Source organism: Somniosus microcephalus, chromosome 7, assembly GCF_052327205.1.
Source record: "Somniosus microcephalus isolate GS21.2 chromosome 7, FLI_Smic_1.0, whole genome shotgun sequence".
Taxonomy (NCBI): domain Eukaryota; kingdom Metazoa; phylum Chordata; class Chondrichthyes; order Squaliformes; family Somniosidae; genus Somniosus; species Somniosus microcephalus.
Window position 1 is genome coordinate 109,324,198 of NC_140993.1, and position 15,160 is coordinate 109,339,357.

The window sequence follows — 15,160 nt, forward strand, 5'->3', positions numbered from 1 at the left end:
GTGATAGTGTGTTAGTTTTGCTTTCTGTAGCCATTGCTTTGTCATGTTGGAAGGAAGCACATTTCGCAAAATAAACAACTTTTTTTATTTACATTGGCCATGTCTGATATTTACATTCACTGCCCTTCATAGGCTTTGGGTTATCCGGACGGTTCCCTTCCTCCTCATCGAATGGCACCAAGCATTCCATCAGAGGGGCCTAGAAGCGGCTTGTTATCAGCCTCTGACGGACGGCCCTTCCAGTTTGTACCTCCCTCCCGTCTTGGTCCTCCTCCTCCTCCTCCTCCTCCTCCGCTGGTGCTTCAATGGCTGGTGGCATTGGCTGGGTGCGTAGGATGGCGAGGTTATGCAGCATGCAACAGACTACGACGAAGTGGGAGACTCGCTCTGGTGAGTACTGCAAGGTGCCTCCGGAATGGTCGAGACAGCGGAAACGCTGCTTCAGCACACCGATTGTGTGCTCCACAATGTTCCTCAGGGCAGTGTCCTAGGCCCAACCATCTTCAGCTGTTTCATCAATGACCTTCCCTCCATCATAAGGTCAGAAGTGGGGATGTTCGCTGATGATTGCACACTGTTCAGCACCATTCGAGACTCGTCAGATACTGACGCAGTCCATGTCCAAATGCAGCAAGACCTGGACAACATTCAGACTTGGGCTGACAAGTGGCAAGTAACATTCGCACCACACAAGTGCCAGGCAATGACCATCTCCAACAAGCAAGACTCTAACCATCTCCCCTTGACATTCAATGGCATTACCATCACTGAATCCCCCACTATCAACATCCTGGGGGTTACCATTGATCAGAAACTGAACTGGACCAGCCATATAAATACTGTGGCTACAAGAGCAGGCCAGAGGCTGGGAATTCTGCGGCGAGTGTCTCACCTCCTGACTCCCCAGAGCCTTTCCACCATCTACAAGGCACAAGTCAGGAGTGTGATGGAATACTCTCCACTTGCCTGGATGAGTGCAGCTCCAACAACACTCAAGAAGCTCGACACCATTCAGGATAAAGCAGCCCGCTTGATTGGCACTCCATCCACCACCTTCAACATTCACTCCCTCCACCACCGGCGCACTGTGGCTGCAGTGTGTACCATCTACAAGATGCACTGCAGCAACTTGCCAAAGCTCCTTCAACAGCACCTTCCAAACCCGCGACCTCTACCACTTAGAAGGACAAGGGCAGCAGACGCATGGGAACATCACCACCTACAAGTTCCCCTCCAAGCCACACACCATCCTGACTTGGACCTGTATCGCCGATCCTTCACTGTAGCTGGGCCAAAATCCTGGAACTCCCTTCCTAACAGCATTGTGGGTGTACCTACACCATATTGACTGCAGCGGTTCAAGAAGGCGGCTCACCACCATCTTCTCAAGGGCAATTAGGGATGGGCACTAAATGCAGGCCTAGCCAGCGACGCCCACATCCCATCAATGAATAAAAAAAAATGTTCCTCGTCGCCTGATGGCTCGCTTTGAAGCACTCTTCAGCAGGAGTGCTGGGTGAACGGAGCGGCGTCATCAGCCATGGGCACAGAGGATAGCCCTTGTCACCAAGAAGCCAGCTTTGGGGGTGAGCCGGGGCCTCGAATAGGTCTGCAACTGAAGTCTGGTGCAGGATGAAGGCGTCGTGGCTGCTGCCAGGGAACTGCGCATTGACTGCGAGGATCAGCTGTCGGTGGTGACAGACCAGCTGAACATTCAAGGAATGGAACCCCTTGCGGTTGCGGAACTCCTCCGGATTCAAAACAGGCGCCCGCAAAGCCACGTGCGTGCAGTCAATGGCGCCCTGCACCATGGGGAAGTCCGCTATTGCTGCGAAGCCCTCTGCGCGCTCCCGCTGCTTCTCCAGTGTCATAGGGAAGGAGATGTACTGCCGCCTCCTTTTAAATAGGGCATCTGTGTGGTAAACCACTGTTATTGTATATTGTTACCTCTGGGTGGCTCTGTGTACCAAGGCATGCCTCAGCTGACTCCGCCCACATGACCAGGTATAAAGGTGGGGGTTTCGCCGACTCACTTCCTTCTTGGAGCCAGTCACCCACGAGAGGCATGCTCTGTTCTCTAGTTAATAAAAGCCTTTTCATCGCCTTCCTGATTCATCGTCTTTTATGGAGTAATTGATAAGCGTATCAATTTTATTAACTAGAAGTAAAATGGCGACACCTGAACAGCAACAACAGCAGGCGTTGCTGCGAGCCCTCAGACCGGCATGCCTGGACCTCGACCCTCAAGCAGCGGGTTCATCGACCAATTTCGAACACTGGCTGAGTTGCTTTGAATCCTTCCTAGGAGCCTCCGCCGTGACATCGGAGGAGAACAAACTAAAAGTTTTTACAGCCCAGGTGAGCCCTCAAGTATATACGCTCATCCGGGACGCTACTACGTACACGGCGGCCCTCGAACTACTAAAAGGGCAATACACGCGCCGAGTGAACACGATTTACGCCAGACACCTCTTGGGATCCCGCAGGCAGCAACCGGGGGAATCGGTGGAGGCATTTTTACGGGCGTTACAGACACTCTGCAGAGACTGCGACTGTAAGGAGGTAACGGCTGCGGGGCACGCGGAGGGACTTACTTGTGATGCCTTCGTCAGGGGCCTCCAGTCCGACTACTCCTGGCAGAGACTGCTCGAAAGCAAGGAGCTCGACCTGAAGATGGCCGTAGCCCTTGCGCTCTCGCTAGATGCGGCCCACCGAAACCTCGAAGCATACCCACGTAACGGTGCCGCGCCATGGCCATCGCGACTGTGGGACATGGGACCGCCGCTCCCGGCACCAACTGCTGCAGCGATGTCCCGAAATCAACTGGGACAGCCGCCCCCGGTAAGAACTGCAGCGATGCCCCGTAACCAGGCCCAAAAATGCTATTTCTGTGGCCAGTTAAAACACCCTAGAGCGCACTGCCCGGCTAAGACCGCTACCTGCTCGGGCTGCGGGAAGAAAGGCCATTACGCCAATGCCTGCAGGGGGAAACCAGCGAACGCCAGCAGCGCCGTGTGCGAACCATGGGGGCAGCCATCTTATCCGCCATTTTGTGCACCTCCGGCCACATGGCCGCCGCCATTTTATCCGCCGCACTCAACCGCCACTTCATCTCCGGACTCGACCACCGTCTCGTCGGACGACCATACCGACTCACTAAGCCATACACTGGCCTCCGTTACGCTGGATCAAGCCCTCCCTCATCATCTATCCAGCACCATGATGGATATCACGGTAAACGGCCGCGCCACCACTTGCCTAATCGACAGCGGGAGCACAGAGAGTTTTATTCACCCCGACACGGTACGTAGCCACCCCCTCACGGTCCTGTCGACGCGCCATCGGATTTCTATGGCGTCCAAGTCCCATTCAATGGACGTCGGCGGCTACTGTGTGGTGACCCTTTCGGTTGGGGGCACAGAATATAAAAATTTTAAACTTCTAGTCCTGCCCCGTCTCTGCGCTGCCGTGCTGCTAGGGTTGGATTTTCAGTGCCACCTTAAAAGTGTCACATTAGCATACGGTGGACCCCTCCCCCCACTCACAGTCTGCAACCAACACCTTTTAAATCGCCCGCCGCAAACCACCTGCAGCCTTTCCACACTAAAAGTCTCCCCCCCTCCCTTGTTCGCTAACCTCACCCACGACTGTAAACCCATCGCTACCAAGAGCAGGCGGTACAGCGCTGGGGACAGAGCTTTTATTAGCTCTGAGGTGGAGCGGCTCTTGAAGGAGGGCATTATCGAAGGGAGCACTAGCCCCTGGCGAGCCCAGGTTGTAGTCGTTAAAACCACTGATAAACGTCGCCTGGTCATTGACTACAGCCAAACCATAAACCGGTACACTCAGCTGGACGCATACCCCCTTCCTCGCATATCTGATATGGTCAACCAGATTGCGCAATACAAAGTATTCTCCACCATTGACCTCAAGTCAGCATACCACCAGCTCCCCATCCACCATGAGGACCGCCAGTATACTGCCTTCGAGGCGAACGGCCGCCTCTACCACTTCCTTAGGGTTCCCTTCGGCGTCACCAACGGGGTTTCGGTCTTCCAAAGGGAGATGGACCGGATGGTTGACGAGAACGCGCTGCAGGCCACCTTTCCCTATCTGGATAACGTCACCATCTGTGGCCACGACCAGCAGGACCATGACGTTAATCTAGAAAAATTCCTCCGTACGGCCCAACGGCTGAACCTAACGTACAATAAAGAGAAATGTATGTTTCGCACCAAACGCCTCGCCATTCTCGGCTGCGTGGTGGAGAACGGAGTCATCGGGCCCGACCCCGACAGAATGCGCCCCCTAATGGAGCTACCCCTCCCCCACTGCCAAAAAGCACTGAAGAGATGCCTGGGGTTTTTCTCCTACTATGCCCAGTGGGTGCCCCACTATGCAGACAAAGCTAGACCCCTCATCAAATCCACCTCCTTCCCCCTGACACCAGAGGCATGTGCAGCCTTCACTCTTATCAAGAGCGATATCGCGAAGGCCACAATGCACGCAGTGGACGAGTCGATCCCCTTCCAAGTGGAGAGCGATGCATCCGACTTCGCCCTAGCTGCGACCCTTAACCAGGCGGGCAGACCCGTGGCCTTTTTCTCAAGGACCCTCCAGGGCCCCGAGATTCGACACTCCTCTGTCGAAAAGGAGGCCCAGGCCATTGTGGAAGCGGTGCGTCACTGGAGGCATTACCTGGCCGGAAAACGGTTTACCCTGCTCACTGACCAGCGTTCAGTAGCTTTTATGTTTAATAATAAGCAAAGGGGCAAAATCAAGAACGACAAGATCTTGAGGTGGAGAATCGAACTCTCCACCTACAATTATGATATCTTGTACCGGCCCGGGAAACTCAATGAGCCCCCAGATGCCCTATCACGTGGTACATGCGCCAACGCGCAGGTTGATAGACTGCAGACCCTCCACAATGACCTCTGCCACCTGGGGGTCACCAGGTTCTTCCATTTCATCAAATCCCGTAACCTGCCCTACTCCATCGAGGAGGTCAGGACCATGACCAGGAACTGCCAAATCGGTGCCGAGTGCAAACCGCACTTTTATAGGCCGGACAGAGCAAGCCTGATCAAGGCCACTCGCCCCTTCGAGCGCCTGAGCGTCGATTTTAAAGGGCCCCTCCCCTCCTCTGACCGCAATGTGTACTTCCTCAACATAATTGATGAGTACTCCCGGTTCCCGTTTGCCATCCCTTGCTCGGACATGACCAGTACCACGGTCATCAAATGTCTGAATGACCTCTTCGCTTTGTTCGGTTTCCCTAGCTATATACATAGCGACAGGGGCTCATCTTTCATGAGCGACGAACTTCGGCAGTACCTGCTAGCGAGAGGTATCGCTACGAGCAGAACCACCAGCTACAACCCCCGGGGGAACGGCCAGGTGGAAAGAGAGAACGCGACGGTTTGGAAGGCAGTCCTCTTAGCCTTAAAATCTAAGGGCCTTCCGACCTCTCGCTGGCAGGAGGTCCTCCCTGCGGTGCTCCACTCCATCCGGTAACTGCTTTGTACTGCCACAAATGCCACCCCTCATGAGCAAATGTTCGTTTTCCCCAGGAAGTCCACATCGGGAACCTCGCTACCGGCATGGCTGACTTCTCCTGGGCCCGTCCTACTGCGGAGGTACGTAAGGACCCATAAAACGGACCCCCTGGTCGAGAGGGTGCACCTCCTACACGCCAACCCCCAGTATGCCTGGGTGACATACCCAGACGGGCGGGAGGACACGGTCTCCATACGAGATCTCGCACCCTCGGGTACCCCTGAACTACCACCGTTATCCCCCACCACCCCTCCCAATCCAACCCCTGTAGACGACATGCCGGAGCCCCAGGACCCTTCGTTGACCACCCAGACACCAGATCCGATGTTGGATGCTGCAACACCGCCGCCGCCACCACGACGATCAGGACGTCAGACGAGGCCTCCTGATAGACTTAACTACACGAACTTGTAGTACCCTTCACCCCGCCGGACTTAATTTTAAACAAGGGGTGAATGTGGTAAACCACTGTTATTGTATATTGTTACCTCTGGGTGGCGCTGTGTACCAAGGCATGCCTCAGCTGACTCCGCCCACATGACCAGGTATAAAGGTGGGGGTTTCGCCGACTCACTTCCTTCTTGGAGCCAGTCACCCACGAGAGGCATGCTCTGTTCTCTAGTTAATAAAAGCCTTTTCATCGCCTTCCTGATTCATCGTCTTTTATGGAGTAATTGATAAGCGTATCAATCTGTTACTTGATGGATGCAGCAATGCACCGCAAACTGCGATATGTTAGCGATGTCCCCAGTTGCGGCCTGGAAGGAGCCGCTCGCATAGAAATTCAGGGCAACAGTCATCTTGACAGCCACCGACAGAGAGGTCCTGCACCTTATCTGAGGCTGCAGATCTGGCTGAAGCAGGTGGCACAGCTCAGTCACCACCTCCTTTCTGAAGCGCAGCCTTCTAAGACACTGCTCCTCTGACATGTTCAAGTAACAGAACTGCTGTTGGAAAACTCTGGCAGCGTAAGGTCTGGTGTGGCGACGTCTGTTGGCCCTCCTCCGTCTGGCCATTCCTGCCCCTCTCTCCCTGCATCCCTGTGCCCTTTCCAGATGGTTCAGCAGCAGGATGTTCCCCTCCAATGCAGCCCCCATAGTAATAGTGCACAAGAAATTGTAAACGTTGTGAATGCTCACCAGCTGCAAGGTGATGGTCAGTAGGCTGAAGTTCCTCTGGCCAGCGCTGGCTCACTGGTGCAATGGCTCTCAGAGTGCAGCTCAGCAACTCTGTGAAAGTCTCAAGGAAGTTGTGCTCCCAAAATGGCTGCCGCTTTTATACCAGTGCAGTCCCCTTTAAAGAGCGCCCCCCTAGCCCGAGTGCGACTGGGGAACATTCCAGGTAAGCAGTCCTTATTAGCGCCAGGCGGAACGGAGGGGCGCTGTGATGAAATATGCCGTTCATCAGGCACTGTATTCTCTGTGTTCTCAGGCACTGTATTCTCTGTGTTTAGTTTAGTTTCAGTTTCATTTCCCCTCCGGTACTGTATTGTGTGTAGGGCTCCGCCCATACCTGGCCACTACTTAAGCAGGCTGCACTGTCTCACAGTGCAGCAGATCTTTGGATGGGAGACACTTCTCCACTGTGTATTACTTTCTTAGTTAATAAAAGCCTTGCTTTGCTCCGTTAACGTCGAGTCTCGGATTCATTGAGGCACATCAATCTTATTAACTAAATTTTCAATGCAATGGATCAACTCTTGAAACCCGAATGTTTGGATTTGGACCAGCATGCTTCGGACGCTTCGGCACACTTCAGACACTGGTTTAAGTGTATGGAATTCTTCCTGGACAATTCCGTAGCCATCACAGGCGCTACGGACGCCGAAAGTATGAAACTCGGAATCCTGCGGAATTGGGTAAGCCACCGAGTTTACCCCCTCATCCAAGACGCCGACACGTACCCGGCCGCCTGCGACATCCTAAAGGCACATTACCAGCAGCCTACGAATGAGGTGTACGCTAGGCATCTGCTCGCTACTCGCGCACAGCGACCTGGGGAATCGCTGGATGAGTTCCTAGTCACCATGAAAATGCTTGGCAAAGACTGCAAGTGCCAAGATGTAAAAGCCGCAGTGTACACTGACGAGCTTGTTCGTGATGCCTTTATCACAGGCCCCAGCTCCACTTACATCCGGCAGAGACTACTGGAAAAAACGGGATTGGACCTGAAACAGGCTGTGGACACAGCGTGATCTCTGGATGTGGCCCAGAGAAACTCGGACGCCTACTCTTCAGCCCGCGCCGCCCACGCCGCCACGTGTGCACCAAGGGTGCCGCCATCTTGGAAGGCATCTTCCCCGCCCGGCAGCCCGACACCGTCGGGGCCCCGCTCTCCCCCCCAGAAGCCCTACGACAGCCGCGACGCGTCGGGGCCCCAACTGCTACTTCTGCGGGCAGCCGAAGCACACCAGAAACCTGTGCCCGGCGAAAGGCACCACCTGCTTTAAGTGCGGTAAGAAGGGGCACTTTGGGAAGGTGTGCAGAGGGAACCCCGCTGGAAAACCCGCCACCGCCGCGTGTGCGCCGTGAGAGCGGCCATCTTGGACGCCATCTTGCCCGACCTCGTGGGGTCCGCCATCTTGTGAGCAGACAGCGTGGACGCCATCTTGTCTCGATCAGGGCCCTACAGTGGCATCGGTCACAGTGGACCAGACCAGACCGCACCCGCTATCCAAATTAATGGTGGACATCGAGGTAAACGGGTGCGGGGTTAAATGTTTAATTGACAGTGGAAGCACGGAGAGTTTTATCCACCCTGAACTAGCACAACAACTCTCTCTAACGGTGGTCCCTGCTCGGGGCACCATCTCTATGGCTGATAAAACCCAGACATCGACCGTTATGGGTTACTGCGCGGTACAATTGTCCGTTAACGGAACTGTATACGATCATTTTAAATTGTTAATCATGAAGAATCTATGTGCGAGCGTGATCTTGGGCCACCACCAAAGCATCACGCTCAATTACGGTGGGTCCCAGCCGCCCCTCACAGTGTGCGGTCTGGCTACCCTGAAGGTAAAGCCGCCTTCGCTATTCGCGAACCTTACTCCCAACTGCCGGCCAATAGCGACCAAAAGCAGGAGGTACAGCTGGGAGGACAGGCGGTTTATCGCGACCGAGGTAGACAGGCTCCTGAAGGAGTGCATTATCGAACGCAGCAACAGCCCGTGGCGCGCCCAAGTGGTGGTGGTGAGGGGTAGCGAGAAGAAGCGGATGGTGATAGATTATAGCCAGACGGTTAATCTATACACCCAGCTAGACGCCTACCCGCTACCCCGCATATCCGAGATGGTGAACCAAATCGCCCAATACCGGGTGTTCTCCACCATCGACCTCAAGTCAGCGTACCACCAGCTCCCTATCAGACCAGAGGACCGCCCGTACACCGCCTTCGAGGCGAACGGACGCCTCTACCAATTCCTCAGAGTCCCCTTTGGGGTGACGAATGGGGTCTCGGTCTTCCAGAGGGAGATGGACCGCATGGTCGATGACCACCACTTGCAGGCAACCTTCCCCTACCTCGACAACGTCACCATCTGCGGTCACAACCAGCAGGATCACGACTCGAACCTCTAGAGATTCCTGAAAACCGCACAAAAACTCAACCTCACTTACAACGAGGACAAGTGCGTTTTCAACATCACGCACCTCTGCATACTAGGCAGCGTGGTGGAGAATGGGGAAATCGGACCAGACCCCGACCGATTGCGCCCCCTACGGGAGCTGCCCCTGCCCAACACGCCCAAAGCCCTGAAAAGGTGCCTGGGGTTATTTTCTTATTATTCCCAATGGGTCCCCAGCTACTCCGACAAAGCCCGCCCCCTCTTGAAAGCATCCTCTTTTCCGCTCTCTGCTGAGGCCCACGCCGCCTTCAAAAGCATTAAGCAGGATATTGAGCGGGCCACGCTACAGGCAGTGGACGAGAACACTCCGTTTCAAGTGGAAAGTGATGCGTTTGACTTTGCCTTGGCGGCCACCCTCAACCAGGCGGGGCGGCCCGTAGCTTTTTTCTCGAGGACCCTCCAAGGGCCCGAGATCAGACACTCCTCCGTGGAAAAGGAGGCCCAAGCCATCGTGGAGGCAGTGCGCCACTGGCGCCACTACCTAGCCGGCAAACGCTTCACCCTACTTACCGACCAGCGGTCGGTAGCGTTTATGTTTAATAATAAACAGAAGGGGAAGATTGAAAATGATAAGATTCTCAGGTGGCGGATCGAGCTCTCCACCTTCGAGTATGACATCATTTACCGGCCAGGGGCCCTTAACGAATCCCCCAACGCCCTCTCACGAGGGATGTGTGCCAGCGCCACCGGGGATCAGCTACAGACCCTCCACAACGACCTCTGCCACCCAGGGGTCACGCGGCTGTTCCACTTCATAAAGTCTCGCAACTTACCCTACTCGATTGAGGAAGTTCGGTCTCTGACCAGGAACTGCCGCACTTGCGCTGAGTGCAAGCCTCGGTTCTACCGCCCAGATAGAGCCCACTTAATCAAAGCTACACGGCCCTTTGAGCGGCTCAGCTTAGATTTCAAGGGCCTCCTCCCGTCAGTCGACCGCAATGTTTACTTCCTGAACATTGTGGACAAATACTGCCGTTTCCCATTCGCCTTCCCCTGCCCAGACATGACCAGCGCCACGGTCATTAAATGCCTCAACAGCCTGTTCTGCCTGTTCGGTATGCCAAGCTACATCCACACGGATAGGAGGGCGTCCTTCATGAGTGAAGAGCTACGACAGTACATGCTGTCCAGGGGGATCGCCACGAGCCGTACCACCAGCTACAACCCCCAGGGTAACGGCCAGGTGGAGCGAGAGAATGGGACAGTATGGAAAGCAGTCACTCTAGCTCTAAGGACCAAGGGCCTCCCTATCTCCCACTGGCAGGAAGTCCTCCCAGATGTGCTCCATTCGATACGGTCGCTATTGTGTACTGCCACTAATGCCACGCCTCATGAACGAATGTTTGTCTTTCCCCGGAAATCCACCTCAGGCGTATCCATGCTGTCATGGCTCTCCACCCCAGGTCCGGTATTTGTACGAAGGCATGTGAGGGGCCACAAGACGGACCCTCTCGTGGAGTCGGTGCACCTACTCCACGCCATCCCCCAATACGCGTATGTCCGGCACGCCGACGGAAGGGAGGACACCGTGTCCATAAAAGACGTCGCCCCAGCCGGTAACGACAACAACCACGACAACAACAGCAACAGCGATCACAGCAACTCTTACCCACCCACTACTCTTTCATCACCCCCGGAAGAACATCGACCAACGGTGCCCCCACCAACTACCCCTTCAACAACCCTGGCGGCGCCCCCGGCAGAGACCCAGGAGGCCAACGGGGACACCCAGCCGACACCCGCGGCACCACGTCGGTCACAGAGGACTATCAAACCCCTGAACAGACTAAATCTATAGAAGGGGTGAATGTGATGAAATATGCCGTTCATCAGGCACTGTATTCTCTGTGTTCTCAGGCACTGTATTCTCTGTGTTTAGTTTAGTTTCAGTTTCATTTCCCCTCCGGTACTGTATTGTGTGTAGGGCTCCGCCCATACCTGGCCACTACTTAAGCAGGCTGCACTGTCTCACAGACAGTGCAGCAGATCTTTGGGTGGGAGACACTTCTCCACTGTGTATTACTTTCTTAGTTAATAAAAGCCTTGCTTTGCTCCGTTAACGTCGAGTCTCGGATTCATTGAGGCACATCAGGCGCAACACTGAATTTCCGGTCCGGGGCGCCCAAAAGGCGTTGCACACTGAAATGAAGTCATGATCTGCCTGCGCCCGCAAGCGGGCGCTAAGGTTTAGCGCCGGCGCAAAATGCCCACTCAATATGGGAGGAGGTGCTGGGTTCACTGCGCCCGGCTGAAAATTGGCTACCGCCCCACTTCTCGGCCTCTTTAGGCGCTAATTGGAGGCGCTGCCAACCGAATTTCTCCCCCATAGAGTTATACAGCACAGAAAAAGGCCCTTCGGCCCATCGTGTCCACGCTGGCCATCAAGCCCTGTCTATTCTACTCCCATTTTCCAGCACTTGGTCCGTAGCCTTGTATGCTATGGCGTTTCAAGTGCTCATCTAAATGCTTCATGAATGTTGTGAGGGTTCCTGCCTCTACCACCCTTTCAGGCAGTGAGTTCCAGATTCCAACCACCCTCTGGGTGAATAAGTTTTTCCTCAAATCCCCTCTAAACCTCCTGCCCCTTACCATGAATCTATGCCCCCTGGTTATTGACCCCTCTACTAAGGGGAAAAGTTCCTTTCTATCTACCCTATCTATGCCCCTCATAATTTTGTGGGACACCTCAATCAGGTCCCCCCTCAGCCTTCTCTGCTCTAAGGAAAACAACCCCAGCCTGTCCAGTCTCTCTTCATAGCTGAAGCGTTCCAGCCCAGGTAACATCCTGGTGAATCTCCTCAGCACCCTCTCCAATGCAATCACATCCTTCCTATAGTGTGGCGACTAGAACTGCACACAATATTCCAGCTGTGGCCTAATTAGCGTTTTGTACAGCTCCATCATAACCTCCCTGCTCTTCTATTCTATGCCTCGGCTAATGAAGGCAAGTATCCCATGTCCGATGAATGCCTCCTTTTCACAGAAAAAATTTAATTGTTGCACTTGCAAACTTAAAGGCCAATTTTAACCCTGCCCACCTATCTGAAACCAGGTAGGCAGTTGAAATGGCCGCAGTGACTTACTCCCTCCAATCCCGCTGCCTTTCCATGTGTAATAATTTTAACCTGCTCTTTTCAGCAGGTGAGAAGGATGCTTCCCGGAAGGCAGTGGCGTCCTTCTTCAAATATACAGATTGGGATCAATGATGACATCAGGGCCCGACTGCAATTTTAACTCGAGTCTGCAAAGGGAAGCCATGAAGCTTCCCCACCTAGCCAACCTGGCAGCAAGAGGAGCTGGGGTCAGAGGAGGCCCAGAAAACTAGGTAATTTTTTTTTTTAACTTCCAGGAGGATTGGAACTGCTCTTCCGAGCCCCACAAGGAAATCTCTCCTGCCCCAGTCTTCCCTCACTCTCCCCGATGCCCAACCAACCCTTCTCCCAACCATGTACCTGAGTGCCAGGGACCATTCCTTCATCCCTAGGAAGCGGCCTACTGCCACCCCAAATCCCACCCTTGCCTGCCGGATAACGAGCGCTTCTCATCGGTCTTGAACAGGAGACTGATGGGGCCAATGCAGTTCAGGCCTGGGAGTTAAAATCACCAGGTCTCACGCTGTGGAGGGCCAGTTGGTTTTCCATCTGCCTCAGCCCCTGGCCGCATGACTTCCGCCAGGGAGTTAAAATCAGGGCTTTAGCATTTGTCACTTGTTTGATACAAGTGCCTGAGGTTAGATGTCCCCTCCGGTGGATTGGAAGAATGCAATGGCATGAAACTTCTTGCTGTGGCAACCTTTCCTTCTATGGGAAGAACTGCCCCTGTTCCAGATGTTGTCTGCAGGTTATCCAGCAGCAAATGGTACAACTCTGTGGCAGCCACTCCTGAGAAGTGGAGGTGGTGAAGACAACTCTCCTCTGATATGTCCAGGTAGGCTTTTGAGAAATATACAAATGTGGATCCTGTGGTAGTGACAGGCGTGGACCAAACACTTCAAGTGTCATAGCAACTGCTCTTGTTGACCCTCATGAACTCCTCTAAATCATGCGGAGTACCTACTCTCACCACTCTGTATGGTGCAATTTAAATGCCAGTAGCAACGAAGAGTGATGTTATTTAAAGCAGGCCTTCCCAGCAAAACCAGCTAATGCAGGGATCATAATGCAGCAAAAATGTAATTAAAATGCCGGGGTGGGGGTGGGGGTCCCCAGCAATGCTGGGATTCTACCATGTTTGCACTGCCCCTTTAAATTCCAGTGGGAGGGCCATGGGCAGATCCTCTGCCTGCCTCCTATTACGTCCGTGAATGATTGAGACACGGACAGCAGGAGTGGAACAAAATAAGTCTTTACTGGTGGAAGTCAATAGTGAAACTAAAAACACAGAGGCTCACTAGCGCCTTTTATACAGGGGTGGTCACTGCCGGTATTGCAGTCTGAGACCAGTTATTCTCTTAAACGTGCATACACAACAATTCCTCCCCTTTTAGATAAACAGTACATAACATTTATTTAACAATTAAATGATAACTAATTACAATCACAATTACGGTTGCTAGATACATTGGTTAAGTTTAAGCAATTATAAGTTCAGTCTTTGAGGAGGCTTCCTGATTCTGTCTGGATAACGCCTCTTTGGGGTATCAGGTTCTTCTGGCAATGTTGAGTCGAGATCAATGTCGTTGTTTGGTTAATCTGCTTCCAATATCACCGATTCTGCGGTAGCTGCAATTGGTACGTCGATTTCATTGCCAGGTGTATCAGATCGTGGTGTGGAGTTGACGTTTTCCAGTGACTCAAGAATCTGGTCAGCATGGCGTCTTACAATGCTCTCTCCAACGTCCACGGTATACATGAGAGGTCCTTGCCGTGTACAAATCGTTCCTGGCTGCCATTTCTCAGTGCGGTAGTCCCGGGCCAAAACTGGTTGACCTATCTTAAAACTCCTAGTCGGCCTTTCATTCATATTCTGAAACTGCCTGTTCTCCACATCTCTTCGGACGTTTGGCTTAACCAAATCCAAGCGGCATCGTAGTCTTCGATTGAAGAACATCATGGCTGGGGTTTGGTTGGTAACCGCATGTGTCGCATTCCGGTAGGCAAACAAGAAGTTGTCCACCTTGTGTTGTAGGGGTATATCTTCATTATACATTGCCTTGATAGCCTTCTTGAATGTTTGGACAAACCTCTCGGCCAATCCATTAGTGGCTGGATGATATGGGGCAGATGTGTAATGCTTAACACCATTGTTCTTTAAGAACCTCCGGAACTCTTCAGACACAAACTGTGGTCCATTGTCAGAGCAAATCTGTTCAGGCAGCCCATTCCTGGCGAATATTGTTCGTAAAACTGTGATAGTTTTCTCCGTGGTGGTTGAGGACATTTTTATTACCTCTGGCCACTTTGAATGTGCATCCACCGCAATTAAAAACATCGAGTCCATGAAGGGACCAGCAAAATCAATGTGCACCCTTTGCCATGGAGATGAGGGCCACTCCCATGGATGCAGAGGAGCTTGTGGTGGGGCGTTTTGGACCTTCTGGCATCCTGCACAGCTCTTGGTCATCTCTTCGATTTCGCTATCGATTCCCGGCCACCACACAAACGTTCTGGCTAAGTTCTTCATTTTTACCCCACCCAGATGACCCTCATGAAGCTCATTGAGCACTCTATCCGTCAACTTAGGTGGAATTACTACTCTGGATCCACACATCAAGGTTCCTCTGCACACTGACAGCTGTTCTCGGCGAGAATGCTGGCAGCAGTGGTTCGCCATGTGCTGGCCATCCCTTCACCGTTAATTCATAGACCCATGATAGTGTCGGGTCATTCCGTGTTTCCTTTTCTATGTTTGCATTCGTCACAGGGAGACATTCGACTATGGTCGAGTGGAATAACTCCATTGGATCCACTGCAAGGTCTTCTTCTTCCACCGTCGGCAACGGTAGGCGTGACAATCCATCAGCATTTCCATGCTGTC